Consider the following 27,567-nt stretch of genomic DNA (forward strand, 5'->3'; position numbering starts at 1 on the left):
CATGTTGACGGTTACTGACAATGGGACTAATTTATCTAGCAGGGAGTCTGGATTTACAAGCGTTTTGATTAGGAATAAGCTAAAAGCCAGTGACCTGGGAAGAACACTGCACTGACTGCAAATATGAGCCAAAACAAACAAGCACTGAACGAGCGGCTACTTGGTGAGACTGAACTGCTCAGGAGGGGAGACTGCGCAGGTAACGCCGTCATGCAGGGACAGACAGGGGCGCAGAGAGGGTACTCTTTATCCGCGCCTGGCTTTTTGGAGAGGCCTGGCGGGGGCTCAGGTCAGTTGCACATCGGGCAGGGACAGAGGGGAGACTGCTGAGGCCTTAGGGGGTAATTCTGAGTTGATCGCAGCAGAAAATTTGTTAGCAGTTGGGCAAAACCATGTGCACTGCCGGTGGGGCAGATGTAACATGTGCAGAGAGAGTTAGATTTGGGTGGGTTATTTTGTTTCTGTGTAGGGTAAATACTGGCTGCGTTATTTTTACACTGCAATTTAGATTGCAGATTGAACACACCCCACCCAAATGTAAATCTCTCTGCACATGTTACATTTGCCCCCTCTGCACTGCACATGGGGGGTCATTCCGAGTTGATCGCTCGCTAGCAGTTTGTAGCAGCTGTGCAAACGCTAAGCCACCGCTCTCTGGGAGTGTATCTTAGCTTAGCAGAAGTGCGAACGAAAGGATCGCAGAGCGGCTACAAAATAATTTTGTGCAGTTTCAGAGTAGCTTCAGACCTACTCAGCGCTTGCGATCACTTCAGACTATTCAGTTCCTGTTTTGACGTCACAAACACACCCTGCGTTCGCCCAGCCACGCCTGCGTTTTTTCTGGCACACCTGCGTTTTTCCGTTCACTCCCTGAATACGGTCAATTGACACCCAGAAACGCCCACTTCATGTCAATCACTCTGCAGCTGCCTGTGCGACTGAAAAGCTTCGCTAGACCTTGTGTTAAAATACATCGGCCGTTGTGAAAGTACTTTGTGCGTGCGCACTGCGCCGCATACGCATGCGCAGAAGTGCCGTATTTTTCCTTAATCGCAGCGCAGTCAACAATTTCAGCTAGCGATCAACTCGGAATGACCCCCATGGTTTTGCCCAACTGCTAACAAATTTGCTGCTGAGATCAACTCTGAATTAGGCCCTAAGTGTATAGGTCTGCAAACTCGGTCCTCATTACCCCACACAGTGCATGTTTTGCAGGTCTCCTCACAGAATCGCAAGTGAAATAATTAACTCCACCTGCGGACCTTTGAAAATGTGTCAGTGAGTAATTAATACACCTGTGCACCTGCTGGGTTACCTGCAAAACATGCACTGTGTGGGGGTAATGATGACCGAGTTTGCAGACCTATGCCTTAGTGGCAGCAACCTCTGCTTCAGCTTAAGCATGGAGCCTGACTGGTTAATGTGCCTTAAGGAACGAGTTTGGGAAACACTGTTTTAACCCTTACACAAGGTGATCAATTCATTCCACCCGACTTCCTGTAGCGCTGGCCAATTTGTCTCGAAATTTATGAGGCCAACTAGTAAGATCAGGTGATTTGGTTGAAATTGGCATAACTAACCACAATAAAATTGGGTACCTTTTGTATAGTTTTGAGCAACTGGCATCACCAGACGAGATCGAACTGCTGCATGAGGCTCTTATAGCGGCGCAGAGGCCTGCCACACACAAAAGAGGTCATTTTTGTTCTGTGAGAGAAATTGAAATGGTAAAAAATTTTTTAATATATTGCGCACAACTGAACTTATTTAATAAGAAAATAATACATACGGGGGGTAATTCTGAGTTGATTGCAGCAGGATTTTTGTTAGCAGTTGGGCAAAACCATGTGCACTGCAGGGGAGGCAGATATAACATGTGCAGAGAGAGTTAGATTTGGGTGGGTTATTTTGTTTCTGTGCAGCGTAAATACTGGCTGCTTTATTTTGACACTGCAATTTAGATTGCAGATTGAACACACCCCACCCAAATCTAACTCTCTCTGCACATGTTATATCTGCCTCCCCTGCAGTGCACATGGTTTTGCCCAACTGCTAAAAAATTTCCTGCTGCGATCAACTTGGAATTACCCCCAGTATCAGGGCCATAACGTGTGGTGTGCAACCAACAGTGTCGGGCTGAGGCATAAAGAGCCCACTGGGGGAATGCAGTGGTAGGGGCTCAGGTTTAGGGGTATGGCCAACCTCTAGAGGGGGTGTGGCTAGCTACCACAGAGGCTTGTTTAACCATTAGAGAGTGTACAGTCTGGGCTCTCTTTATAAATATATATAGTTAATACTGCTAGTGCATAATAATAATAATAATGTACCTGAGCAATGCACTGTAGAGAATACACCATAGTCCTGTGCAGTGTAAGGTAACATATGTATGATGTATCATTCAAGTGCAGTCTGGAAACTGATCCCTAGAGGAGGTGTTGGCCCTCAGGCAGCGGGGCCCACCTGGGGTTTCCCCTGTACCCCGGTGGGCCAGTCAGACCCTGGCGACGATGCTGCCTTCCACGGTCAGCAGCAAGGGGGTGGCGGTGGTCACTACCCTTTTCCAGCTTGCAGAGTGCCTTGGAGGAACACGCTACCTAGAAAGGTGCAAACCTTTTTCTAGGCCAAGTCTTATTTCCACCAAAGCTTTGTAGATGAAGATCCCTTTCATGCATAAACCTGGTAAGGATGCTAGTCTGTATACAAGTTGTTTTCCTATTAATAAACAGTGGTAAGGAGATTTATGGTAAGAACTTACCTTTGTTAAAGCTCTTTCTACGAGGTACACTGGGTTCCACAGGGATAACATCGGGGTGTAGAGTTGGATCTTGATCCGAGACACCAACAGGCTAAAAGCTTTGACTGTTCGCTATATACCCACCTCCAGGCACAGGATCTCAGTTTTGTTAACCAGTCCAATGCAGTAGCAGGTAAGAGAGACGACAACATGAGGCAGGCCGTCCCACTCGGAGAACATCAACTTCTGCAGAGGGCGGGAATGAGGTTGAGCATACTCCACCATGTCGAAAGCCGACACCATGAGGCCTAGTACTTGCATCGCCAAGTGTATCGACACACGTGGGCAAGAGAGGAAGCATCTTATCTTGTCCTGAAGTTTCAGGACCTTCTCCGGAGACAAAAACAACCGCTGATTGTGGGTGTCCAATAGTGCTCCCAGGTGCACCATACTCTGAGCAGGGACCAGGAAAGATTTCTTCCAGTTGATGAGCAACCCGTGAGCTTGCAGGAATTGGACCGTCAGTTCCAGATGACAGAGGAGAACCTCTGGAGAGTTCGCCAGGATCAACAAGTCGTCCAGATACGGCAGGATCCTGATACCCTGACGGCGTAGTGCCGTCATGACCGCCATGACCTTGGTGAAAATTCTTGGAGCCGTGGTCAGACCAAAAGGTAAGGCCTGAAATTGAAAATGGAGGTTGCCAATAGCAAACCGCAGGTATTGCTGATGCGACACTGTAATAGGTATATGCAGGTAAGCATCCTGTATGTCCAGGGATACCATATAGTCCTTGGGCTCCAAAGCCAGAACAATAGAGCGAAGAGTTTCCATACGGAATTTATAAACTTTCACAAACTTGTTCAAAGACTTGAGGTTGAGAATGAGCCAGGAAGAACAATTTGGCTTCGGAACTAGGAACAGCGTTGAATAGTACCACCTGCCTCTCTGAGCCGGAGGCACCGGCACTATCACTCCCGTGTCCAGGAGGGATTGCACCACCAGATGGAGAGTTTTTGCTTTCACCGGATCCGTAGGGACGTTTGTCAAGCAAAACTGGTAAGGGGGACATTTCTTGAAAGAGATGGCGTATCTGTGAGCGACGACTTCCCTTACCCAGGCATCCGAAGTGGTCTGTGACCATACCTTTGCAAACCGTAGAAGTCGGCCTCCCACCCTGGGATCCCCCAGAGGGAGGCCCGGCTCTTCATGCGGCAGGCTTGTCTGTTTTGGAAGCAGGCCGACGGGTAGCCCAGGCACGTTTAGGTTTGGGCTTAGTGGGTTTGGAAGTGCGAGCCTGTTTCGAGTACGCCTGACCCTTTGCTTTACCTGGAGGTCGATAGGGAGGAAAGGAAGTACTCTTAGCCTTCGGGGCCGAAGGTGTAGTACTAGGTAGACATGCAGTCTTAGCCGATGCTAAGTCAGCAACAATCTTATTGAAGTCTTCCCCAAAAAGTATGTTTCCCTTAAAAAGGATCACCTCCAAGGTCTTTTCAGAGTTCAGATCTATAGACCAGGACCGCAACCAGAGGATCCGGCGAGCCAGAATAGACGTAGTAGACGCTTTGGCCGCCAGGATACCTCCATCAGATGCCGCCTCCTGAATATAATGAGGCGCTGTAAATGTATGAAAGACACTGTCTAGCATTATCAGTAAAATTAGACGGTACTTCTGCTTCTACTTCCTGAACCCAGGCCTCAATAGCTTTAGCAGCCCAAGAGGCCGCAATAGTAGGCCTGCACAGCTCCAGCAAGAGTGTAAATAGACTTCAAGCAACCCTCCACACGCTTATCCGTTGGTTCCTTCAGAGAGGTGACGTTAGTGACAGGCAGAGCAGAGGACACCACCAGACGCGCGACTTGTGAGTGCACCGGCGGCGGTGTTTCCCAATTTTTACATAACTCTGTAGTGAGGGGATAACGAGCTAGCATTTTTTAGACAGGGAGAATTTCTTTCCTGGAGACTCCTAGGATTCCTGACGTATGTCAACTAAGTGGTCAGAGTGGGGCAAAACTAATTTATTAACCTTCTGATGCTTGAACTTATCTTGTTTCCTAGAGGTAGCTGGAGGTTCTTCGTCATCATCAATTTGAAGAGTCAGCCTGATAGCCTCCAACGGGTCAGGAACATCCACTTGTGTCATGGATTCCCCATCAGAAGCCTCTGCATCAGTGTCTGAGGGGTCAGCATATTCGCCATCTTCATCAGATGAAGTATCTGAAACCTGTGTGGATTGTGAGGAAGTAATAGCCCGCTTAGATGACCCCATGGTCTTAGGCGGGCGAGGGTTAGGATTTTGCTTAGCCTAAGAATTATTTAATTGCTGTAACTGAGAGGACAGAGTATCTGCCCATGGCGGATTAACTGCAGGGACAATATGTGGCTGTAATGGCACAGGAGGTCCCATAGGGGTGGGGGGCAAGTCTAGTTACCAGCATAGTCAGTAAATAAGAAAATGTAGCCCACGGCGGGTCATGAGTCGCCACCGTTGCTGTAGACTGACTGAGGGGTATAAAACCCCCAGTACCTGAACTGCCCGCTGCAATATTCTCCTCAGAGGCATACATGGCAGTAGCACTGCATGGTGCAGGATCAGCCATAGAATTATCACCCTGTTTAGCTGACATTATATGAAAGCGTAACTGTATGGCAAAATAGTACAATATAAGCAAAGTACCTGGCAGAAATCCCCCTGTATAGTGTGACTGCAAGCAGAGCACACACGGAGGATTTAAGAGGTATATGGGCCCTCATTCCGAATTGTTCGCTCGGTAAAAATCTTCGCATCGCAGCGATTTTCCGCTTAATGCGCATGCGCAATGTCCGCACTGCGACTGCGCCAAGTAAATTTGCTATGCACATAGTAATTTTACTCACGGCTTTTTCATCGTTCTTGCGATCGTAATGTGATTGACAGGAACTGGGTGTTACTGGGCGGAAACAGGCCGTTTTATGGGCGTGTGGGAAAAAACGCTACCGTTTCCGGAAAAAACGCAGGAGTGGCCGGAGAAACGGAGGAGTGTCTGGGCGAATGCTGGGAGTGTTTGTGACGTCAAACCAGGAACGACAAGCACTGAACTGATCGCAGATGCCGAGTAAGTCTGAAGCTACTCAGAAACTGCTACGAGGTGTGTAATCGCAATATTGCGAATACTTCGTTCGCAATTTTAAGATGCTAAGATTCACTCCCAGTAGGCGGCGGCTTAGCGTGAGCAACTCTGCTAAAATCGCCTTGCGAGCGAACAACTCGGAATGACCTCCATGGTGACTGTGATACACAGAGAAAAATACCACAAGAGTATATCCTGTGAAACACTATGGGCCTAATTCAGATCTGTTCACTCGCTAGCTATTTTTTGCAGCGCTGCGAACAGATAGACGCCGCCTGGTATCCAGACTCCAGTTCAACACCAAAAATGTCGACATGGACAAAATGTTGACATGGATAAGGTCAACATGGAAAAAGATCGACATGGGTTTTCACATTTATTTTTATTTTTTTCATTTTTTGAACTTTTTCCTACTTCACGATCCACGTGGACTACGATTGGAACGATAACCTGTGCCGAGCGCAGCGGTCACAGAGCGAGGCACTGTACCCGAAGCATGGCGAGCGAAACGTGCCATGCGAGGGGACGCGGTGCACTAATTCGGGAATCGGTCACTCTACGTAGAAAACGACACCAAAAAAACATAATAAACTCATGTCAACCTTTTTCCATGTCGACCTTTTGTCCATGTCGACCTAAGGTGTCGACCTGGAGTCCCAGACCTACGCCGCCTATAGGGGAGTGTATTTTAGCTTTGCAAGTGTGCAAACGCGTGTGCAGCCACCCTGTACTAAAATAAGAATTTACTCACCGGTAATTCTATTTCTCATAGTCCGTAGTGGATGCTGGGGACTCCGTAAGGACCATGGGGATTAGCGGCTCCGCAGGAGACTGGGCACAACTATAAAGAAAGCTTTTAGACTACTGGTGTGCACTGGCTCCTCCCACTAAGACCCTCCTCCAGACCTCAGTTAGGATACTGTGCCCGGAAGAGCTGACACAATTAGGAAGGATTTTGAATCCCGGGTAAGACTCATACCAGCCACACCAATCACACCGTATAACTCGTGATACAATACCCAGTTATCAGCATGATAACAACTGAGCCTCTCAACAGATAACTCAACAATAACCCTTTAGTTAAGCAATAACTATATACAAGTATTGCAGACAATCCGCACTTGGGATGGGCGCCCAGCATCCACTACGGACTATGAGAAATAGAATTACCGGTGAGTAAATTCTTATTTTCTCTAACGTCCTAAGTGGATGCTGGGGACTCCGTAAGGACCATGGGGATTATACCAAAGCTCCCAAACGGGCGGGAGAGTGCGGATGACTCTGCAGCACCGAAGAGAACTCAAGGTCCTCCTCAGCCAGGGTATCAAATTTGTAGAATTTTGCAAACGTGTTTGCCCCTGACCAAGTAGCAGCTCGGCAAAGTTGAAGAGCCGAGACCCCTCGGGCAGCCGCCCAAGAAGAGCCCACTTTCCTCGTGGAATGGGCTTTCACTGATTTAGGATGCGGCAGTCCAGCCGCAGAATGTGCAAGCTGAATCGTACTACAGATCCAGCGAGCGATAGTCTGCTTAGAAGCAGGTGCACCCAACTTGTTGGGCGCATACAGGATAAAGAGCGAGTCAGTCTTCCTGACTCCAGCTGTCCTGGAAACATAAATTTTTAGGGCCCTGACTACATCCAACAACTTGGAAGCCTCCAAGTCATTTGTAGCCGCAGGCACCACGATAGGTTGGTTCAGATGAAAAGCTGATACCACTTTGGGGAGAAACTGGGGACGAGTCCTCAATTCTGCCCTATCCATATGGAAAATCAGATAAGGGCTTTTACATGACAAAGCCGCCAATTCTGAAACACGCCTGGCCGAAGCCAAGGCCAACAACATGACCACTTTCCACGTGAGATATTTCAAATCCACGGTTTTCAGTGGCTCAAACCAATGTGACTTTAGGAAATCCAACACCACGTTGAGATCCCAAGGTGCCACTGGAGGCACAAAAGGGGGCTGAATATGCAGCACTCCCTTAACAAAAGTCTGAACTTCAGGTAGTGAAGCCAATTCTCTCTGGAAGAAAATCGATAGAGCCGAAATCTGGACCTTAATGGAACCCAATTTAAGGCCCATAGTCACCCCTGACTGTAGGAAGTGCAGGATCCGGCCCAGCTGAAATTCTTCCGTTGGGGCCTTCCTGGCCTCACACCACGCAACATATTTTCGCCATATGCGGTGATAATGGTTTGCGGTTACTTCTTTCCTAGCTTTTATCAGCGTAGGAATGACTTCCTCCGGAATGCCCTTTTCCTTCAGGTTCCGGCGTTCAACCGCCATGCCGTCAAACGCAGCCGCGGTAAGTCTTGGAACAGACAGGGCCCCTGCTGCAGCAGGTCCTGTCTGAGCGGTAGAGGCCATGGGTCCTCTGACATCATTTCTTGAAGTTCCGGATACCACGCTTTTCTTGGCCAATCCGGAACAATGAGTATAGTTCTTACTCCTCTTCTCCTTATTATCCTCAGTACCTTTGGTATGAGAGGAAGAGGAGGGAACACATAAACCGATCGGTACACCCACGGTGTTACCAGGGCGTCCACAGCTATCGCCTGCGGGTCTCTCGACCTGGCGCAATATTTTTATAGCTTTTTGTTTAGGCGGGACGCCATCATGTCCACCTGTGGTTTTTCCCACTGGTTTACAATCATTTGAAAGACTTCTGGATGAAGTCCCCACTCTCCCGGGTGGAGGTCGTGCCTGCTGAGGAAGTCTGCTTCCCAGTTGTCCACTCCCGGAATGAACACTGCTGACAGTGCTAACACGTGATTTTCCGCCCATCGGAGAATCCTTGTGGCTTCTGCCATCGCCGTCCTGCTTCTCGTGCCGCCCTGTCGATTTACATGGGCGACCGCCGTGATGTTGTCTGACTGGATCAGTACCGGCTGGTTTTGAAGCAGGTGTTTTGCCTGACTTAGGGCATTGTAAATGGCCCTTAGTTCCAGAATATTTATGTGCAGGGAAGTCTCCTGACTTGACCATAGTCCTTGGAAGTTTCTTCTCTGTGTGACTGCTCCCCAGCCTCGAAGGCTGGCATCCGTGGTCACCAGGACCCAGTCCTGTATGCCGAATCTGCGGCCCTCTTGAAGATGAGCACTCTGCAGCCACCACAGCAGAGACACCCTTGTCCTCGGAGACAGGGTTATCAGACGATGCATCTGAAGATGCGATCCGGACCACTTGTCCAACAGGTCCCACTGAAAGGTTCTTGCATGAAACCTGCCGAATGGAATCGCTTCGTAGGAAGCTACCATTTTTCCCAGGATCCGCGTGCAATGATGCACCGACACCTGTTTTGGTTTTAAGAGGCCTCTGACTAGAGATGACAGCTCCTTGGCCTTTTCCTCCGGGAGAAACACTTTTCTCTGTTCTGTATCCAGAACCATCCCTAGGAACAGCAGGCGTGTCGTAGGGACCAGCTGTGACTTTGGAATGTTTAGAATCCAGCCGTGCTGTTGTAGCACTTCCCGAGATAGTGCTACCCCTACCAACAACTGCTCTCTGGACCTCGCCTTTATCAGGAGATCGTCCAAGTACGGGATAATTAAAACTCCCTTCCTTCGAAGGAGTGTCATCATTTCCGCCATTACCTTGGTAAAGACCCTCGGAGCCGTGGAGAGACCGAACGGCAACGTCTGAAATTGGTAATGACAATCTTGTACCACAAACCTGAGGTACTCCTGGTGAGGATGGTAAATGGGGACATGTAGGTAAGCATCCTTGATGTCCAGCGAAACCATGTAATCTCCCTCGTCCAGGCTTGCAATAACCGCCCTGAGCGATTCCATCTTGAACTTGAATTTTTTTATATATGTGTTCAAGGATTTCAAATTTAAAATGGGTCTCACCGAACCGTCCGGTTTCGGTACCACAAACATTGTGGAATAGTAACCCCTTCCATGTTGAAGTAGGGGCACCTTTACTATCACTTGTTGTGAATACAGCTTTTGAATTGCCTGTAACACTGCCTCCCTGCCTGAGGGAGTGGTTGGCAAGGCAGATTTGAGGAAACGGCGGGGGGGGGGAGATGTCTCGAATTCCAGTTTGTACCCCTGAGATACTACTTGAAGGATCCAGGGATCCACCCGTGAGCGAGCCCACTGATTGCTGAAATTTTTGAGACGGGCCCCCACCGTACCTGGCTCCGCCTGTGGAGCCCCAGCGTCATGCTGTGGACTTAGAGGAAGCGGGGGAGGACTTTTGCTCCTGGGAACTGGCTGTATGCTGCAGCTTTTTCCCTCTACCTCTGCCTCTGGGCAGAAAGGACGCGCCTTTAACCCGCTTGCCCCTATTGGGCCGAAAGGACTGTACCTGATAATACGGTGCTTTCTTTGGTTGTGAGGGAACATGGGGTAAAAATGTAGACTTCCCAGCTGTTGCTGTGGAAACGAGGTCGGAGAGACCATCTCCGAACAATTCCTCACCCTTATAAGGCAGAACTTCCATGTGTCGTTTGGAATCTGCATCACCTGTCCACTGCCGAGTCCATAACCCTCTCCTGGCAGAAATGGACATTGCACTAATTTTGGATGCCAGCCGGCAAATATCCCTCTGTGCATCCCTCATGTATAAAAGTGCGTCTTTTATATGCTCTACGTTTAGCAAAATAGTGTCCCTGTCTAGGATATCTATATTTTCTGACAGGGAATCTGACCACGCAGCAGCAGCGCTGCACATCCAGGCTGAAGCTATAGCCGGTCTCAGTATCACACCTGTGTGTGTATATATAGATTTCAGGATAGCCTCCTGCTTTCTATCAGCAGATTCCTTCAGGGCGGCCGTATCCGGAGACGGTAGTGCCACCTTCTTTGACAAGCGTGTGAGCGCTTTATCCACCCTAGGGGATGTTTCCCAGCGTGACCTATCCTCTGGCGGGAAAGGGTACGCCATTAGTAACCTCTTAGAAATTACCATCTTTTTATCAGGGGAAGCCCACGCTTCTTCACACACTTCATTTAACTCTTCAGACGGAGGAAAAGCTACTAGTAGTTTTTTCTCTCCAAACATAATACCCTTTTTTGTGGTACCGGGGGTAACATCAGAAATGTGCAACACATTTTTCATTGCCTCAATCATGTAACGTGTGGCCCTACTGGAAGTTACATTAGTCTCTTCGTCGTCGACACTGGAGTCAGTATCTGTGTCGACATCTGTGTCAACCATCTGAGGTAGCGGGCGTTTTAGAGCCCCTGATGGTTTTTGAGACGCCTGGGCAGGCACAGGCTGAGAAGCCGGCTGTCCCACATTAGGTATGTTGTCAAACCTTTTATGTAAGGAGTCGACACTATCACGTAATTCCTTCCACAGCACCATCCACTCAGGTGTCGACCCCGCAGGGGGTGACATCACATTTACAGGCATCTGCTCCGCCTCCACATAAGCCTCCTCATCAAACATGTCGACACAGCCGTACCGACACACCGCAAACGCACAGGGAATGCTCTGACAGAGGACAGGACCCCACAAAGCCTTTTGGGGAGACAGAGAGAGAGTATGCCAACACACACCAGAGCGCTATATAACACTGGGATCCCACTATCAATGAGTGTTTTCCCTATAGCTGCTTTTTTATATATATTACATATATATAATATCTATACTGCGCCTAAATTTAGTGCCCCCCCCTCTCTTTTTTACCCTTCTGTAGTATTCTTAGACTGCAGGGGAGAGCCAGGGAGCTTCCTTCCAGCGGAACTGTGAGGGGAAAATGGCGCCAGTGTGCTGAGGGAGAAGCCCCGCCCCCTTTTCAGCGGACTTTCTCCCGCTTTTTCTGTAATACTGGCAGGGTAATTTTACATCTATATAGCCTCTGGGACTATATATGATGTATATTTTGCCAGCCAACGTGTTATTTATTGCCCTCAGGGCGCCCCCCCCCCCAGCGCCCTGCACCCATCAGTGACCGAAGTGTGAGGTGTACATGAGGAGCAATGGCGCACAGCTGCAGTGCTGTGCGCTACCTTGGTGAAGACCGAAGTCTTCTGCCGCCGATTTTCCGGACCTTCTTCGTGCTTCTGGCTCTGTAAGGGGGACGGCGGCGCGGCTCCGGGAACGAACACCAAGGTCGGGTCCTGCGGTCGATCCCTCTGGAGCTAATGGTGTCCAGTAGCCTAAGAAGCCCAAACTACCACCTGTTAGGTAGGTTCGCTTCTTCTCCCCTTAGTCCCTCGCTGCAGTGAGTCTGTTGCCAGCAGATCTCACTGAAAATAAAAAACCTAAATATACTTTCTTTATAGGTGCTCAGGAGAGCCCCTAGTGTGCATCCAGCTCAGCCGGGCACAAGAATCTAACTGAGGTCTGGAGGAGGGTCTTAGTGGGAGGAGCCAGTGCACACCAGTAGTCTAAAAGCTTTCTTTATAGTTGTGCCCAGTCTCCTGCGGAGCCGCTAATCCCCATGGTCCTTACGGAGTCCCCAGCATCCACTTAGGACGTCAGAGAAAACAGCTTGTGCAGTTTCTGAGTAGCTCTAACCTTACTCAGCCGCTGCAATCACTTCAGCCTATTCGAGCCCGGAATTGACGTCAGACACATGCCTGCGTTTTTCCAACCACTCCTAGAAAACGGTCACCCACAAACGCCCTGTCAATCTCCTTGTGAACGGCTGTGCAAATGGTTTCTTCGCTAGAACCAGTACACAACAATGATCCGCTTTGTAACCGTACGGCGCGCCTGCGTATTGCGATGCATATGCATGCGCAGTAGTTACCTGATCAAACGCTAGCGAGCGAACAGATCTGAATTAGGCCCTATATTATATGAGAACCCTGATTCACTTAGCCCCCTCCAGGGTACAGAGTATAGGGATAGCAGTAGATGTGAGATACACGGAATAGGAAATCACACAGCAGCTATTGGCACACACACACAGTCACATGTACAATGCAGAAATTATCACAAACAACAATAAACTGGACTAGCAATACTAAGTAACTGCACTACAAAGAAATGCTATATATGTATAGCAGGCATGTCAAACTCATGGCCCTCCAGCTGTTGTGAAACTACTAGTCCCAGCAAGCTTTGCCAGCATACCTTCTACTGATCAGCTGGTAAAGTCAACTGGGACTTGTAGTTTCACAACAGCTGGGTGACCATGAGTTTGACATGCCTGATGTATATAGATATAACAATGCACAGTAAAGACTGGATGTATATCCTTAACTAAAGGTGGGTACACACTGGCCGATATATCGGCCGTTCTCTTTAACGGCCGATATATCGCAGGTCCGTTGGCCAGTGTGTATGGGCGATATGTCTGTGAACTCCGTCGTTCACAGACATATTGCGTCGGCCCCGCAGCACAGCCGACGGCCAATATATCTACCGATATATTGGCGCGTCGCTGTGTGTGTACGGGCAGTCGGCCGACCACCCGTACACATGCTGCGGCAGCTGGAGGTGATTGACAGCTGAACTGGGCAGGCGTGTGTACATGCCCGCCCAGTTCATGACGTCAGTCCCCGACGGATCGGGCAGTGTGTATGCTCAACACACTGCCCGATCCGTCCATAGATATATCTGCCGATCAATTGATCTGCAGATATATCTATCAGTGTACCCACCTTAACACTATCTAAAAGACATGTAGAATACTTAAGTGATGCAGGCGGCTTTATAGAGGAGACATTGCCCAGCAGTCCCAAAGTCAGCTCAGCATGTGTGTAATGGCGCCCAAACGCTGACAGGGAGTGAGGGAGAGAGAGATAAAGCTCAAGGGCGGGAACATTAGCAGTAAATGGCGTCTGGGGCTACAGGTCAGATGTTAGGATCTCCTGCTCTGTGCTGCCACGTCGCCATGGCAACCGGGAGGCAAGTGTTAGCGAAGTAACCTGAGCGCAGCTGATACTCCGGTCCGGGTTTTTACTGTGTAGTGGTTACAGGCTCTGTGCACGGCAGGGAATCCGGCGCTGGTTTTGTGCTCACAGTCTGTGAGGTCTGAGTGGGGCGTGGACAGCACCTGCTATATAAACCATCCTCTCAGGTTAGGCAAATGCTGCTGAATCTTTGTTTGTTAGTCAGTTCCAGAGAGTTAGTGTCACGATCCGGGTATCTGGACGCCATTACTTACCCTTCAGATGCCTCCTAAGGCTGGCTCAGCATTCCAGGACCGGATCCCGCTGTTTCTGAGTTTCCACATGCAGAATGTCAGAGTGGTGATTTCATCAGCCGCGGCCTCCGCTGTGCCCGCGTGGTTAAATGTGCGCTTGTCAGTCTGGCGTCTCCTGTGGCCGGCGTCGCCATTACTGTTTCAATTCTCACATGGATTACAAACCAAACTTCCCTCCAAGTGTCTGCATGGGCGCAGCCATCTTGGTTTTTGTCATCTGATCATTTCCACCAATCTGCTGTCTGTATTGTTGATTTGCATAATTGCCTAGCCAACCCCTTCCTTGCTGCAGGTATAAGTAAGCTGTGCCTGAACAAGGAAGGCGTCAGTGCTTTGGTTGTCTAACCTAGTTCCAGTTTGTCTCTCTCCTGTGGTTGTCTTCCAGGTTCCAGCTCCTGTCTCCAGACTTCTGCTATAGAGACCCGCACCAGCATTCCATCTGCGGTGTAGCCTGACTCTCCGATCCATTCTGGACTCACCTGTTTCCAGCTACAGCAATCACCTGCTTCCAGCCCAGCTTCCAGCAGTGTACAGCTTCCCTTAAAGGGCCGGTGTCCTTTCTGCAGTTTACCACTCTCCACCGGTATTATTATTTCATCGCTCTCAAGTCAATCACCTGCTTCCAGCCCAGCTTCCAGCAGTGTACAGCTTCCCTTAAAGGGCCGGTGTCCTTTCTGCAGTTTACCACTCTCCACCGGTATTATTATTTCATCGCTCTCAAGTTCGTTTATTATTTAACTGGTTCCAGCCAGTATCCACTCCGTACCAACAACAGTCTGGTTCCAGCCAGTATCCACAGCAGCCGTTTTATCTTCAGCAGCCCAGCCTTTCCTGGAACACCAGCTGGTACGATCCTGGGTTCTCTCCATTGCTACAGTCAGGCCTGGTAAGGACTTTCCAACTAGAAGATTATTAGAACTGTCTCACACTACCAGTGCCTGTGGCCCTTGCCACCCTGTAGAACCCAGGAACTGTATTATTGCCCTGCTGACTTTTATGTTTTCTTATTTTCTGCTGTGTTACGGAGTTTGTCATAATAAACATCATTGACTTTTATCCTGGTTGTCGTGGTCACGCCTTCGGGCAGTTATTCTACATGTTACTTACATGTCTAGGGGTCTGATACAACCTCCCAGGTTCCGTTACATCTCAGCCCCTACAACTGAGGTTGCCTCCCGTCAACTCAGGCCCTCAGTTGTGACAGTAAGCACTGACCTAATGAATCCAGCCGGAGACCAGGATCAAGCGGCCAGGCCGATGCAAGAACTGGCAGCCCGACTTGAACATCAGGAGGCTGCACAGGGCCACATCATCCGCTGTCTCCAGGATCTCTCCACACGGCTGGATGGGATTCAAACGACCCTCCGTGGACCTGGCACGTCCGGTGCGTCCACTACAGTGACACCAGCTGTAACCCCACCCACCTTACCCATTTCCAGTCCACATCTTCATCTTCCAACGCCAGCAAAATTTGATGGATCTCCAAGGTTCTGCAGGGGATTTCTCAATCAATGTGAAATCCACTTTGAGCTTCTACCTGGCAATTTCTTCAGTGACCGTACCAAAATTGCCTATATCATCTCCCTTCTCAGTGGCTCAGCCCTTGACTGGGCATCACCTTTATGGGAGAAGTCTGATCCCCTGCTATCCTCCTATACTGACTTTGTAGCTACATTCAGGCGCATCTTCGACGAGCCAGGCCGGATAACATCTGCTTCATCTGAGATTCTTCGTTTACGCCAGGGAACACGTACTGTGGGACAGTATCTTATACAGTTTAAAATCCTGGCATCCGAACTGGCATGGAACGACGAGGCCCTGTATGCTGCATTCTGGCATGGCTTATCAGAACGCATCAAGGATGAGTTAGCTACCAGAGACTTGCCCTCTAAGTTGGATGAGCTAATTTCTCTTTGCACGAAGGTTGATCTACGTTTTAGAGAGAGAGCAACCGAGCGAGGAAGATCATCTACTCCTAAATCTTCTGCTCCTCCTTCTCGTCAACCATCTCCATCCAAGGATGAGCCTATGCAAATTAGTCGTTCCCGTCTATCTCCTGCTGAGCGCCGAAAACGTCTCTCTGAGTCTCTCTGTCTCTACTGTGCAGCTCCGTCGCACACTATCAATGCCTGTCCCAAACGTCCGGGACTCCAGATCCTAGCTCGCCAAGGAGAGGGCCGGCTAGGAGTGATGATCTCCTCTCCATCTCCTCATGACTGTAACCTCCCAGTGTCGCTCCAAATTGCTCAACGTTACAGGAACGTCATTGCCCTCCTTGATTCCGGAGCAGCTGGGAATTTCATAACCGAAGCTTATGTTAAACGGTGGTCCCTACCCACTGAGAGACTGTCCTCGTCCATCTCTTTGACTGCCGTGGATGGCAGCAAGATTTTTGACGCAGTCATTTCCTTAAGGACTCTTCCAGTTCGTCTGAGAGTGGGAGTTCTTCATTCTGAGTATATTTCTTTTTTAGTGATTCCAAGAGCCACACATCCAGTGGTTTTAGGCCTTCCATGGCTCCGTCTCCACAACCCATCAATTGACTGGACGACTACGCAAATACTGGCATGGGGTCCCTCCTGTGCTGAGACTTGTTTAGCCAAAGTTCTTCCTGTTTGTTCTTCCTTCCCCAGGTCAACTGATGTTCCGCCTCCTCCATATCAAGACTTCACGGATGTGTTCAGTAAAGCCTCTGCTGATATCCTTCCTCCTCATAGAGAATGGGACTGCCCAATCGACCTCATTCCAGGGAAGGTTCCACCGCGAGGCCGAACTTATCCGTTGTCTCTGCCCGAGACACACTCCATGGAAGAGTACATCAAAGAGAACCTGGCGAAGGGTTTCATCCGACCATCTTCTTCTCCAGCCGGCGCAGGCTTCTTCTTCGTTAAGAAGAAAGACGGTGGTCTGCGTCCGTGCATCGACTACAGGGGTCTGAACGACATTACCGTCAAGAACCGATACCCTTTACCCCTGATTACTGAGCTCTTTGATAGAGTTAGTGGTGCAACCATTTTCACAAAGCTGGACTTGAGGGGTGCCTACAATCTCATCCGAATCCGTGAGGGTGACGAGTGGAAGACCGCCTTTAACACCCGTGACGGACATTATGAGTACCTCGTCATGCCCTTCGGATTGAGCAACGCTCCAGCAGTCTTCCAGCACTTCGTGAATGAGATCTTCAGGGACATCTTGTACCGCCATGTCGTGGTTTATCTAGACGACATCCTCATCTTTGCTAATAATCTCGAAGATCATCGTTTCTGGGTAAAAGAGGTTCTTTCCCGTCTCCGTGTCAATCACCTCTATTGTAAATTGGAGAAGTGTGTGTTTGAAGTTAAAACCATTCCGTTTCTAGGTTACATTGTGTCCGGTTCCGGACTAGAGATGGATCCTGAGAAACTCCAAGCAATCCAGAATTGGCCTATACCCTTAAGCCTCAAAGGGGTCCAGAGGTTCTTAGGGTTCGCCAATTATTATAGAAAATTTATACGAGACTTTTCCACCATTGTGGCGCCTATCACTGCATTAACCAAGAAAGGTGCTAATCCGTCCAAGTGGTCCGAGGAAGCTACACAGGCCTTTCACCTTCTGAAGCAACGGTTCATCTCTGCACCAGTTCTGAAACAGCCTGACACCGACTCTCCTTTTATCTTAGAGGTAGATGCCTCCTCCGTTGGAGTAGGAGCAGTGTTATCCCAGAGGGCCAAAGATGGACATCTACATCCTTGCAGTTTCTTCTCCCGGAAGTTCTCCCCAGCTGAGCGCAACTATGCCATTGGCGATCAGGAGTTGCTAGCCATCAAGCTCGCTCTGGAGGAGTGGAGATACCTGTTGGAGGGAGCTTCCCACTCAATCACCATACTTACCGACCACAAAAATCTTTTATATCTCAAAGGCGCACAATGTCTCAACCCTCGTCAGGCCAGATGGGCACTTTTCTTTTCCAGATTTGACTTTAAACTCCAGTTCTGTCCGGGTTCTCAGAATCGTAAGGCCGATGCCCTTTCCCGCTCATGGGAGCAAGAAAATGAGTCCGAGTCTGCAGACAAGCATCCTATTATTAATCCGTTGGCATTCTCCACGGTAGGGATGGACTCTACGCCTCCACCAGGGAAAAGTTTTGTTAAGCCAGTTCTAAGGAAGAAGCTCATGCATTGGGCCCATGCTTCCCGTTTTGCTGGACATACAGGCATTCAGAAAACCCTTGAATTTATTTCTAGGTCCTACTGGTGGCCAACTCTGAAGAAGGACGTTATGGAATTTATTGCCTCCTGCCCAAAGTGTGCCCAACACAAAGTCTCCCGCCAGTCGCCTGCGGGGCAACTGGTTCCATTATCTGTTCCCCGTCGACCATGGACCCATTTGTCGATGGACTTTGTTTCCGATCTACCTATCTGCAACAAGTTTAATACCATCTGGGTGGTAGTTGACCGGTTCACCAAGATGGCACATTTCATCCCTCTCACCGGTCTTCCGTCAGCTTCCAAGTTGGCTCAAGTGTTTATACAAGAGATCTTCCGACTTCACGGTCTTCCTGAAGAGATCATCTCGGATCGTGGAGTACAATTTGTAGCCAAATTTTGGCGAAGTTTGTGTCAAGCCCTCCAAGTCAAGTTAAAGTTTTCCACGGCTTACCATCCTCAGACCAATGGTCAAACCGAGAGGGTGAATCAGGACTTGGAGGCCTTCCTCCGTATATATGTGTCTTCCTCTCAAGATGACTGGGTTCAACTCCTTCCTTGGGCCGAGTTCAGCCACAACAATCAATACCATTCCTCATCTTCTTCTACACCATTCTTCATTAATTATGGATTCCACCCTAAAGTCCCAGAATTCCAACCGCTTCCCGCAACTTCTGTTCCAGCAGTGGATGTCACCTTGCGTCAGTTTTCAAATAACTGGAAGAACGTCCGCGCAGCCCTGCTTAAAGCCTCATTCAGGTATAAAAAGTTTGCCGATAGGAAGCGTAGAGCGGTTCCTGCTCTCAAGGTGGGTGATCGTGTGTGGTTGTCCACGAAGAATTTGAGGTTGAGAGTTCCCAGCATGAAATTTGCACCTCGCTACATCGGACCCTTCAAGATTGAACAAGTCATCAATCCTGTTGCCTACAGGTTACAGTTACCATCCTTCTTGAAAATACCCAGGACATTTCATGTTTCTTTGTTGAAACCGCTGATCCTGAATCGGTTTCATTCCGCACTTCCTCCAGCTCCCAAAGTTCAGACTCAACGGGGAGTCGAGTACGAGGTGGCCAAGATTTTGGACTCACGTTTCCGTTACGGTCAGTTACAATACCTCATTGACTGGAAGGGCTATGGTCCTGAAGAACGCTCTTGGACCAATGCCTCAGACGTCCATGCTCCTGCCTTGGTCCGAAATTTCCACGCAAAGTTTCCTTTAAAGCCTAAGAAGTGTCCTGGGGCCACTCCTAAAGGGGGGGGTGCTGTCACGATCCGGGTATCTGGACGCCATTACTTACCCTTCAGATGCCTCCTAAGGCTGGCTCAGCATTCCAGGACCGGATCCCGCTGTTTCTGAGTTTCCACATGCAGAATGTCAGAGTGGTGATTTCATCAGCCGCGGCCTCCGCTGTGCCCGCGTGGTTAAATGTGCGCTTGTCAGTCTGGCGTCTCCTGTGGCCGGCGTCGCCATTACTGTTTCAATTCTCACATGGATTACAAACCAAACTTCCCTCCAAGTGTCTGCATGGGCGCAGCCATCTTGGTTTTTGTCATCTGATCATTTCCACCAATCTGCTGTCTGTATTGTTGATTTGCATAATTGCCTAGCCAACCCCTTCCTTGCTGCAGGTATAAGTAAGCTGTGCCTGAACAAGGAAGGCGTCAGTGCTTTGGTTGTCTAACCTAGTTCCAGTTTGTCTCTCTCCTGTGGTTGTCTTCCAGGTTCCAGCTCCTGTCTCCAGACTTCTGCTATAGAGACCCGCACCAGCATTCCATCTGCGGTGTAGCCTGACTCTCCGATCCATTCTGGACTCACCTGTTTCCAGCTACAGCAATCACCTGCTTCCAGCCCAGCTTCCAGCAGTGTACAGCTTCCCTTAAAGGGCCGGTGTCCTTTCTGCAGTTTACCACTCTCCACCGGTATTATTATTTCATCGCTCTCAAGTCAATCACCTGCTTCCAGCCCAGCTTCCAGCAGTGTACAGCTTCCCTTAAAGGGCCGGTGTCCTTTCTGCAGTTTACCACTCTCCACCGGTATTATTATTTCATCGCTCTCAAGTTCGTTTATTATTTAACTGGTTCCAGCCAGTATCCACTCCGTACCAACAACAGTCTGGTTCCAGCCAGTATCCACAGCAGCCGTTTTATCTTCAGCAGCCCAGCCTTTCCTGGAACACCAGCTGGTACGATCCTGGGTTCTCTCCATTGCTACAGTCAGGCCTGGTAAGGACTTTCCAACTAGAAGATTATTAGAACTGTCTCACACTACCAGTGCCTGTGGCCCTTGCCACCCTGTAGAACCCAGGAACTGTATTATTGCCCTGCTGACTTTTATGTTTTCTTATTTTCTGCTGTGTTACGGAGTTTGTCATAATAAACATCATTGACTTTTATCCTGGTTGTCGTGGTCACGCCTTCGGGCAGTTATTCTACATGTTACTTACATGTCTAGGGGTCTGATACAACCTCCCAGGTTCCGTTACATCTCAGCCCCTACAACTGAGGTTGCCTCCCGTCAACTCAGGCCCTCAGTTGTGACAGTTAGCTAGTACTGTGTGACTTTGTATTTACTTGTTGCTTACTGCGATGAGGCCTTGGGATTCGGTACTTCATTCTGCCAATCCGGACCTAGCAGTAAGACTGGAGTCAGTTGTTTGACCTGCTGGGGTTCTTTTGCTATTCTGTGAACCCAGCAGGTTTGCGGCTGTACTCTCAGACCTGCTTGCTTAAATCCTCCCTCACTGTGCAGGGCGTCCAGGTGTCAGTTTAGTGGCAGTAAGCTGAACCCGTGCCCTGCAAGTGGGGGTTAGGATTGTGGATACTCTTCTTGTGTCTATATTTCTATCTCTGACCAAGGAGTTTATTCCCACACCCGTTGGTAACCCTTTGGGATTTTTTCTGTTGCTCTTAGCAACATCATTTCAGGTGCTCCACATGTTAAATCACTACACATCGCTTCATTGTCCGTTCTATTCCATCTGAGCATTCCTGACACTAGGGAGACGCCCAATTCCTGAGCCTTTGGGCTTCTCCGTTCACTTTGTGTTTATTAGTTATTCCATCACCTCCTGTGTATGTTATGTTATACTGTCTGTGAGTTCGTTTGCTTCGCTTCCCTCTCTGTTCACACACCGGTATACTCCTGTTGGCACTGGTGTGCGTAACATCAGAGCCTTATCCCCTTGCTGGACTTCCCCACTGAGTACTGCGGGCCTTACCAAAACGGATTATGAGGTAATCCGACCTGTGCCCTTGCCCTGGTGGTCTAGGGGGTCCCTCTACGGCCACAGTGTCCACGCCAGCGCATGGGCAGTCTTCAAGCATGAGGGAATGTGGCCACCCATCACACACACATTTTTCGTAGCGAAGGGGGCAAACCAAGCACACCGATTTGCCCGGAGGCAGGGGTTCCACTGTTGCTAGAGTGAAAACTCTGTGTGTCAGGCAGCTCTGCTCCTCTAGGCTCCGGCACCGCAGTTGTAATTGCTTAGTAATACGCTGTAGTGGCCCATACTGCCTTGCTTTCACTACTGCCGTTGGCGGAGACGGAAGTCGATAATATGCATAAGCTAATTTCAGCCTTTTCCTTTGCAGTAAAGTACACCAGAAATTGCAAGTCCAAACACATCCATTTTCGACGCCCCATCGCGTTCATAATTGATCATCAGGGTTACACACAACTCTGAATCAGGCCCTCGTGACACTGGGTGTAGTAATACCAAAAAGCAAAGGTTGTATTTGACTTGTATTTTAAAGCTACACTCAATTAATAATTAGCTACAGCAAGACAGCCTATATAATCTGCTTTTCAGGTCATATGCACAAATGATGACCAAGTGAAAGCATTTATGCAAATACAAAGATAATGTAGGCAGTCATGAATTGTGATCTTGGTCACTCATTGTATTGTTGTATGACATTTCGCTTTTTTCATCCATTCGCCATGCACTTCAGACATTGGGGATGATTCAGAACTGATCGCTGGGCTGGTAATGTTGCTGTCCTGCGATCAGATAGTCGCCGCCTCCATGGGGAGTGTATGTTCGCTGTGCAAGTGTGCGATCCTATGTGTACGCCGAGCTGCAAAAGTCCACCGTGTGCAGTCTCTGCGCAGCCCAGGACTTACTCCTACAGTGCGATGACAAGGGGCTGATCGGGGCCGGAGCTGACGTCAGACACCCTGCCTGAAAACGCTAGGGCACGCCTGTGTTTTTCCGGACACTACCAATAAACGGTCAGTTACCACCCACAAACGGCTTCCTCCTGTCAATCACCTTGCGAAAGCCTGTGCGATCGAATTTTTCGCACCATCCCGTCGCTGACCAGCAATGCCCTTTGTTGTTATCTGACGCGCCTGCGCTTTGCGGTCCACATCCATGCGCGGTTAGTACTTGATCGCCCACTGTGCAAAAACACACAGCAGCGATCAGGTCTGAATCCCCCCCATTGAGCACACCAAAACAAAAACAAAAAATACTGTAATATACATGTGCATAAGGTTGATGTGTCTAGGAGGGTAATTCCGAGTTGATCGCAGCATCAAATTTGTTAGCAGTTGGGTAAAACCATGTGCACTGCAGGGGAGCAGATATAACATTTGCAGAGAGAGTTAGAGTTGGGTGGGTTATTTTGTTTCTGTGCAGGGTAAATACTGGCTGCTTTATTTTTACACTGCAATTTAGATTTCAGTTTGAACACACCCCACCAGAGGCGTATCTAGTGTAGGGCGAGTGGGGCACGTGCCCTGGGCGCCTTGGCAGGCCCAGGAGAGGGGGGCGCCGCCGGCGACCAGGGCATCATGCCCCACTCGCCCCCGTCACACCGAAAGCCGAAATGTGAGGAGAGGAGAGCGCACCGTCTCTCCCTCCCCTCACTGCCGCTGAAAGCCCTAGCAGCGCTGCCAGCAGCGCTGCTGTGTCTGGCCTCCGGCGGCGTTAGCCAATCAGAGCTTGCGGACCGGCTCCTGATTGGCTGCCGGTCCGCGAGCTCTGATTGGCTAGCGAACCGGCGCCACACAGCCGCCGGAGACCTATCCTGGAGCGGTGAGGGGAAGGAGAGGCGCTCTCCTCCCCTCACATAGAACAAGCGGCGCCGCCGCGCCGGTGACTCGGTAAGTGACCGGGGGGGAGGAGGAAGGGGGGGAGAGAGCACAGTGGGGCATGTAACTGGCACAGTGGGGCATGTAACTGGCACAGTGAGGCATGTAACTGGCACAGTGGGGCATGTAACTGGCACAGTAGGGCATGTATCAGGCACAGTGTGGGGCATGTATCTGGCACAGTGAGGTATGTAACTGGCACAGTGGGGCATTGTATCTGGCACTGTGGGGCAATGTAACTGGCACTGTGGGGCATTGTATCTGGCACTGTGGGGCATTGTATCTGGCACTGTGGGGCAATGTAACTGGCACTGTGGGGCATGTATCCGGCACTGTGGGGCATTGTATCTGGCACTGGGGGGCAATGTAACTGGCACTGTGGGGCATTGTATCTGGCACTGTGGGGCAATGTAACTGGCACTGTGGGGCATTGTATCTGGCACTGTGGGGCATTGTATCTGGCACTGTGGGGCAATGTAACTGGCACTGTGGGCCATTTTCAGTGGCCACACCCCTTCTGGAGCGTGGCCACACCCCTTCTGGTGTGTGGTCACGCCCATTTTTTCGCCACGCGCGCCCTCGGCGCGCGCACATGCTTCTTTTGCTATGTTTTTTTTTTCTTGGGGGGGGTGGGGGTGGGGGGCATTTTACATCTTGCCCTGGGCTCCAAAAAATAAGATTTCACTTACCGGTAAATCTATTTCTCGTAGTCCGTAGAGGATGCTGGGACTCCGTAAGGACCATGGGAAATAGACGGGCTCCGCAGTAGATAGGGCACTTTAAGAAAGCTTTGGATTCTGGGTGTGCACTGGCTCCTCCCTCTATGCCCCTCCTCCAGACCTCAGTTAGGGAAACTGCCCAGAGGAGATGGACAGTACGAGGAAGGATTTTTGTAAATCTAAGGGCGAGATTCATACCAGCCACACCAATCACACCGTATAACTTAAGATAAACTTACCCAGTTAACAGTATGAACAACAACATAGCCACGGTATCACCGAAAACTATAACATAACCCTTATGTAAGCAATAACTATATACAAGTCATGCAGAAGAAGTCCGCACTTGGGACGGGCGCCCAGCATCCTCTACGGACTACGAGAAATAGATTTACCAGTAAGTAAAATCTTATTTTCTCTAACGTCCTTGAGGATGGTGGGACTCCGTAAGGACCATGGGGATTATACCAAAGCTCCCAAACGGGCGGGAGAGTGCGGATGACTCTGCAGCACCGATTGAGCAAACAGGAGGTCCTCCTCAGCCAGGGTATCAAACTTATAGAACTTTGCAAATGTGTTTGTCCCCGACCAAGTAGCTGCTCGGCACAACTGTAATGCCGAGACCCCTCGGGCAGCCGCCCAAGAAGAGCCCACTTTCCTAGTGGAGTGGGCCTTAACCGATTTCGGTAACGGCAATCCTGCCGTAGAATGCGCCTGCTGAATCGTGTTACAGATCCAGCAAGCAATAGTCTGCTTTGAAGCAGGGGCGCCAACCTTGTTGGCCGCATACAGAACAAACAAAGCTTCAGTCTTCCTGATCCGAGCCGTTCTGGTCACATAACTCTTCAAAGCCCTGACCACATCCAGGGACTCGGAATCCTCCAAGTCCCTTGTAGCCACAGGCACGACAATAGGTTGGTTCACATGAAAAGATGAGACCACTTTTTGCAGAAAGTGAGGACGAGTCCTCAACTCTGCCCTATCCACGTGAAAAACCAAGTATGGGCTTTTATGCGATAAAGCCGCCAATTCTGAAACACGTCTCGCCGAAGCTAACGCCAACAACATGACCACTTTCCACGTGAGGTATTTCAACTCCACAGTTTTAAGTGGTTCAAACCAAGGTGACTTGAGGAAACGTAACACCACGTTAAGATCCCAAGGCGCCACCGGAGGCACAAAGGGAGGCTGAATATGCAGCACCCCCTTCACAAAAGTCTGTACCTCAGGAAGAGAGGCTAATTCTCTTTGAAAGAAAATGGATAAGGTCGAAATCTGGACCTTTATGGACCCTAATTTTAGGCCCAAGGTCACTCCTGTGTGAAGGAAGTGAAGTAGACGGCCCAAATGGAACTCCTCCGTAGGAGCAGCTCTGGCCTCACACCAAGAAACATATTTCCGCCATATACGGTGATAATGTTTTAACGTCACGTCTTTTCTAGCCTTGATCAGGGTAGGAATGACTTCCTCCGGAATTCCTTTTTCCGCTAGGATCCGGCGTTCAACCGCCATGCCGTCAAACGCAGCCGCCGTAAGTCTTGGAACAGACAGGGCCCCTGCTGCAGCAGGTCCTGCCTTAGAGGAAGAGGACACGGATCTTCTGTGAGCAACTCTTGCAGTTCCGGATACCAAGTCCTCCATGGCCAATCTGGAACAATGAGGATTGTTCTGACCCTGCTTATTCTTACAATTCTCAACACCTTGGGTATGAGAGGAAGAGGAGGAAACACATAGACCGATCTGAACACCCAAGGTGTCACCAGAGCGTCTACCGCTACCGCCTGAGGAACCCTTGACCTAGCGCAATACCGCTTTAGCTTTTCTCTATCGTCCTAGTGGATGCTGGGGTTCCTGAAAGGACCATGGGGAATAGCGGCTCCGCAGGAGACAGGGCACAAAAAGTAAAGCTTTTTCAGATCAGGTGGTGTGCACTGGCTCCTCCCCCTATGACCCTCCTCCAGACTCCAGTTAGATTTTTGTGCCCGGCCGAGAAGGGTGCAATCTAGGTGGCTCTCCTAAAGAGCTGCTTAGAAAAAGTTTAGCTAGGTTTTTTATTTTACAGTGATTCCTGCTGGCAACAGGATCACTGCAGCGAGGGACTGAGGGGAGAAGGAGTCAACTCACCTGCGTGCAGGATGGATTGGCTTCTTGGCTACTGGACATCAAGCTCCAGAGGGACGATCACAGGTACAGCCTGGATGGTCACCGGAGCCGCGCCGCCGGCCCCCTTGCAGATGCTGAAGTCAGAAGAGGTCCAGAATCGGCGGCTGAAGACTCCTGCAGTCTTCTAAAGGTAGCGCACAGCACTGCAGCTGTGCGCCATTTTCCTCTCAGCACACTTCACACGGCAGTCACTGAGGGTGCAGGGCGCTGGGAGGGGGGCGCCCTGGGAGGCAAATGAATACCTATAAAGGCTAAAAATACCTCACATATAGCCCCTAGAGGCTATATGGAGATATTTAACCCCTGCCTGATTTTTCTAAATAGCGGGAGACGAGCCCGCCAGAAAAGGGGCGGGGCCTATCTCCTCAGCACACGGCGCCATTTCCTCTCACAGCTCCGCTGGTCAGGACGGCTCCCAAGTCTCTCCCCTGCACTGCACTACAGAAACAGGGTAAAACAGAGAGGGGGGGGGCAAATTTATGGCGATATTTTGATATAACAAAGCAGCTATAAGGGAGCACTTATTATAAGGCTATCCCTGATATATATATAGCGCTTTTGGTGTGTGCTGGCAAACTCTCCCTCTGTCTCCCCAAAGGGCTAGTGGGTCCTGTCTTCGTTAGGAGCATTCCCTGTGTGTCTGCTGTGTGTCGGTACGTGTGTGTCGACATGTATGAGGACGATATTGGTGTGGAGGCGGAGCAATTGCCAAATATGAGGATGTCACCCCCTAGGGAGTCGACACCAGAATGGATGCCTTTATTTATGGAACTACGGGATAGTGTCAACACGCTAAAGCAGTCGTTTGACGACATGAGGCGGCCGGACAATCAATTAGTGCCTGTCCAGGCGACTCAAACACCGTCAGGGGCTGTGAAACGCCCTTTGCCTCAGTCGGTCGATACAGACCCAGACGCAGGCACTGACTCCAGTGGTGACGGTGACGATTCAACCGTATTTTCCAGTAGGGCCACACGTTATATGATTTTGGCAATGAAGGAGGCGTTACATTTAGCTGATACTACAGGTACCACTAAACAGGGTATTATGTGGGGTATGAAAAAACTACCTATAGTTTTTCCTGAATCAGAAGAATTAAATGACGTGTGTAATGAAGCGTGGGTTGCCCCTGATAAAAAGCTGATAATTTCAAAGAAATTATTGGCATTATACCCTTTCCCGCCAGAGGTTAGGGAGCGCTGGGAAACACCTCCTAGGGTGGACAAGGCGCTAACACGCTTATCTAAACAAGTGGCGTTACCCTCTCCTGAGACGGCCGCACTTAAAGATCCATCAGATAGGAGGATGGAAAATATCCAAAAAAGTATATACACACATGCAGGTGTTATACTACGACCAGCTGTAGCGACTGCCTGGATGGGCAGTGCTGGGGTAGTTTGGTCAGAGTCCCTGATTGAAAATATTGATACCCTGGACAGGGACAATAT

General features: G+C 49.7%; 1 protein-coding gene across 1 annotated transcript in view; it reads left to right on the plus strand.

The window, feature by feature from the left end:
* The first annotated feature begins 211 nt into the window (after positions 1-211).
* MCFD2 (multiple coagulation factor deficiency 2, ER cargo receptor complex subunit) overlaps positions 212-27,567 on the plus strand; it is a 60,882-nt gene continuing 33,526 nt past the window's right edge. The window contains exon 1 of the mRNA XM_063918722.1: positions 212-289. The gene's annotated coding sequence lies outside the window, so the exon portion shown is untranslated. The remainder of the gene's footprint in view (positions 290-27,567) is intronic.

This window comes from Pseudophryne corroboree, chromosome 4 (assembly GCF_028390025.1).
Source record: "Pseudophryne corroboree isolate aPseCor3 chromosome 4, aPseCor3.hap2, whole genome shotgun sequence".
Lineage (NCBI taxonomy): Eukaryota > Metazoa > Chordata > Amphibia > Anura > Myobatrachidae > Pseudophryne > Pseudophryne corroboree.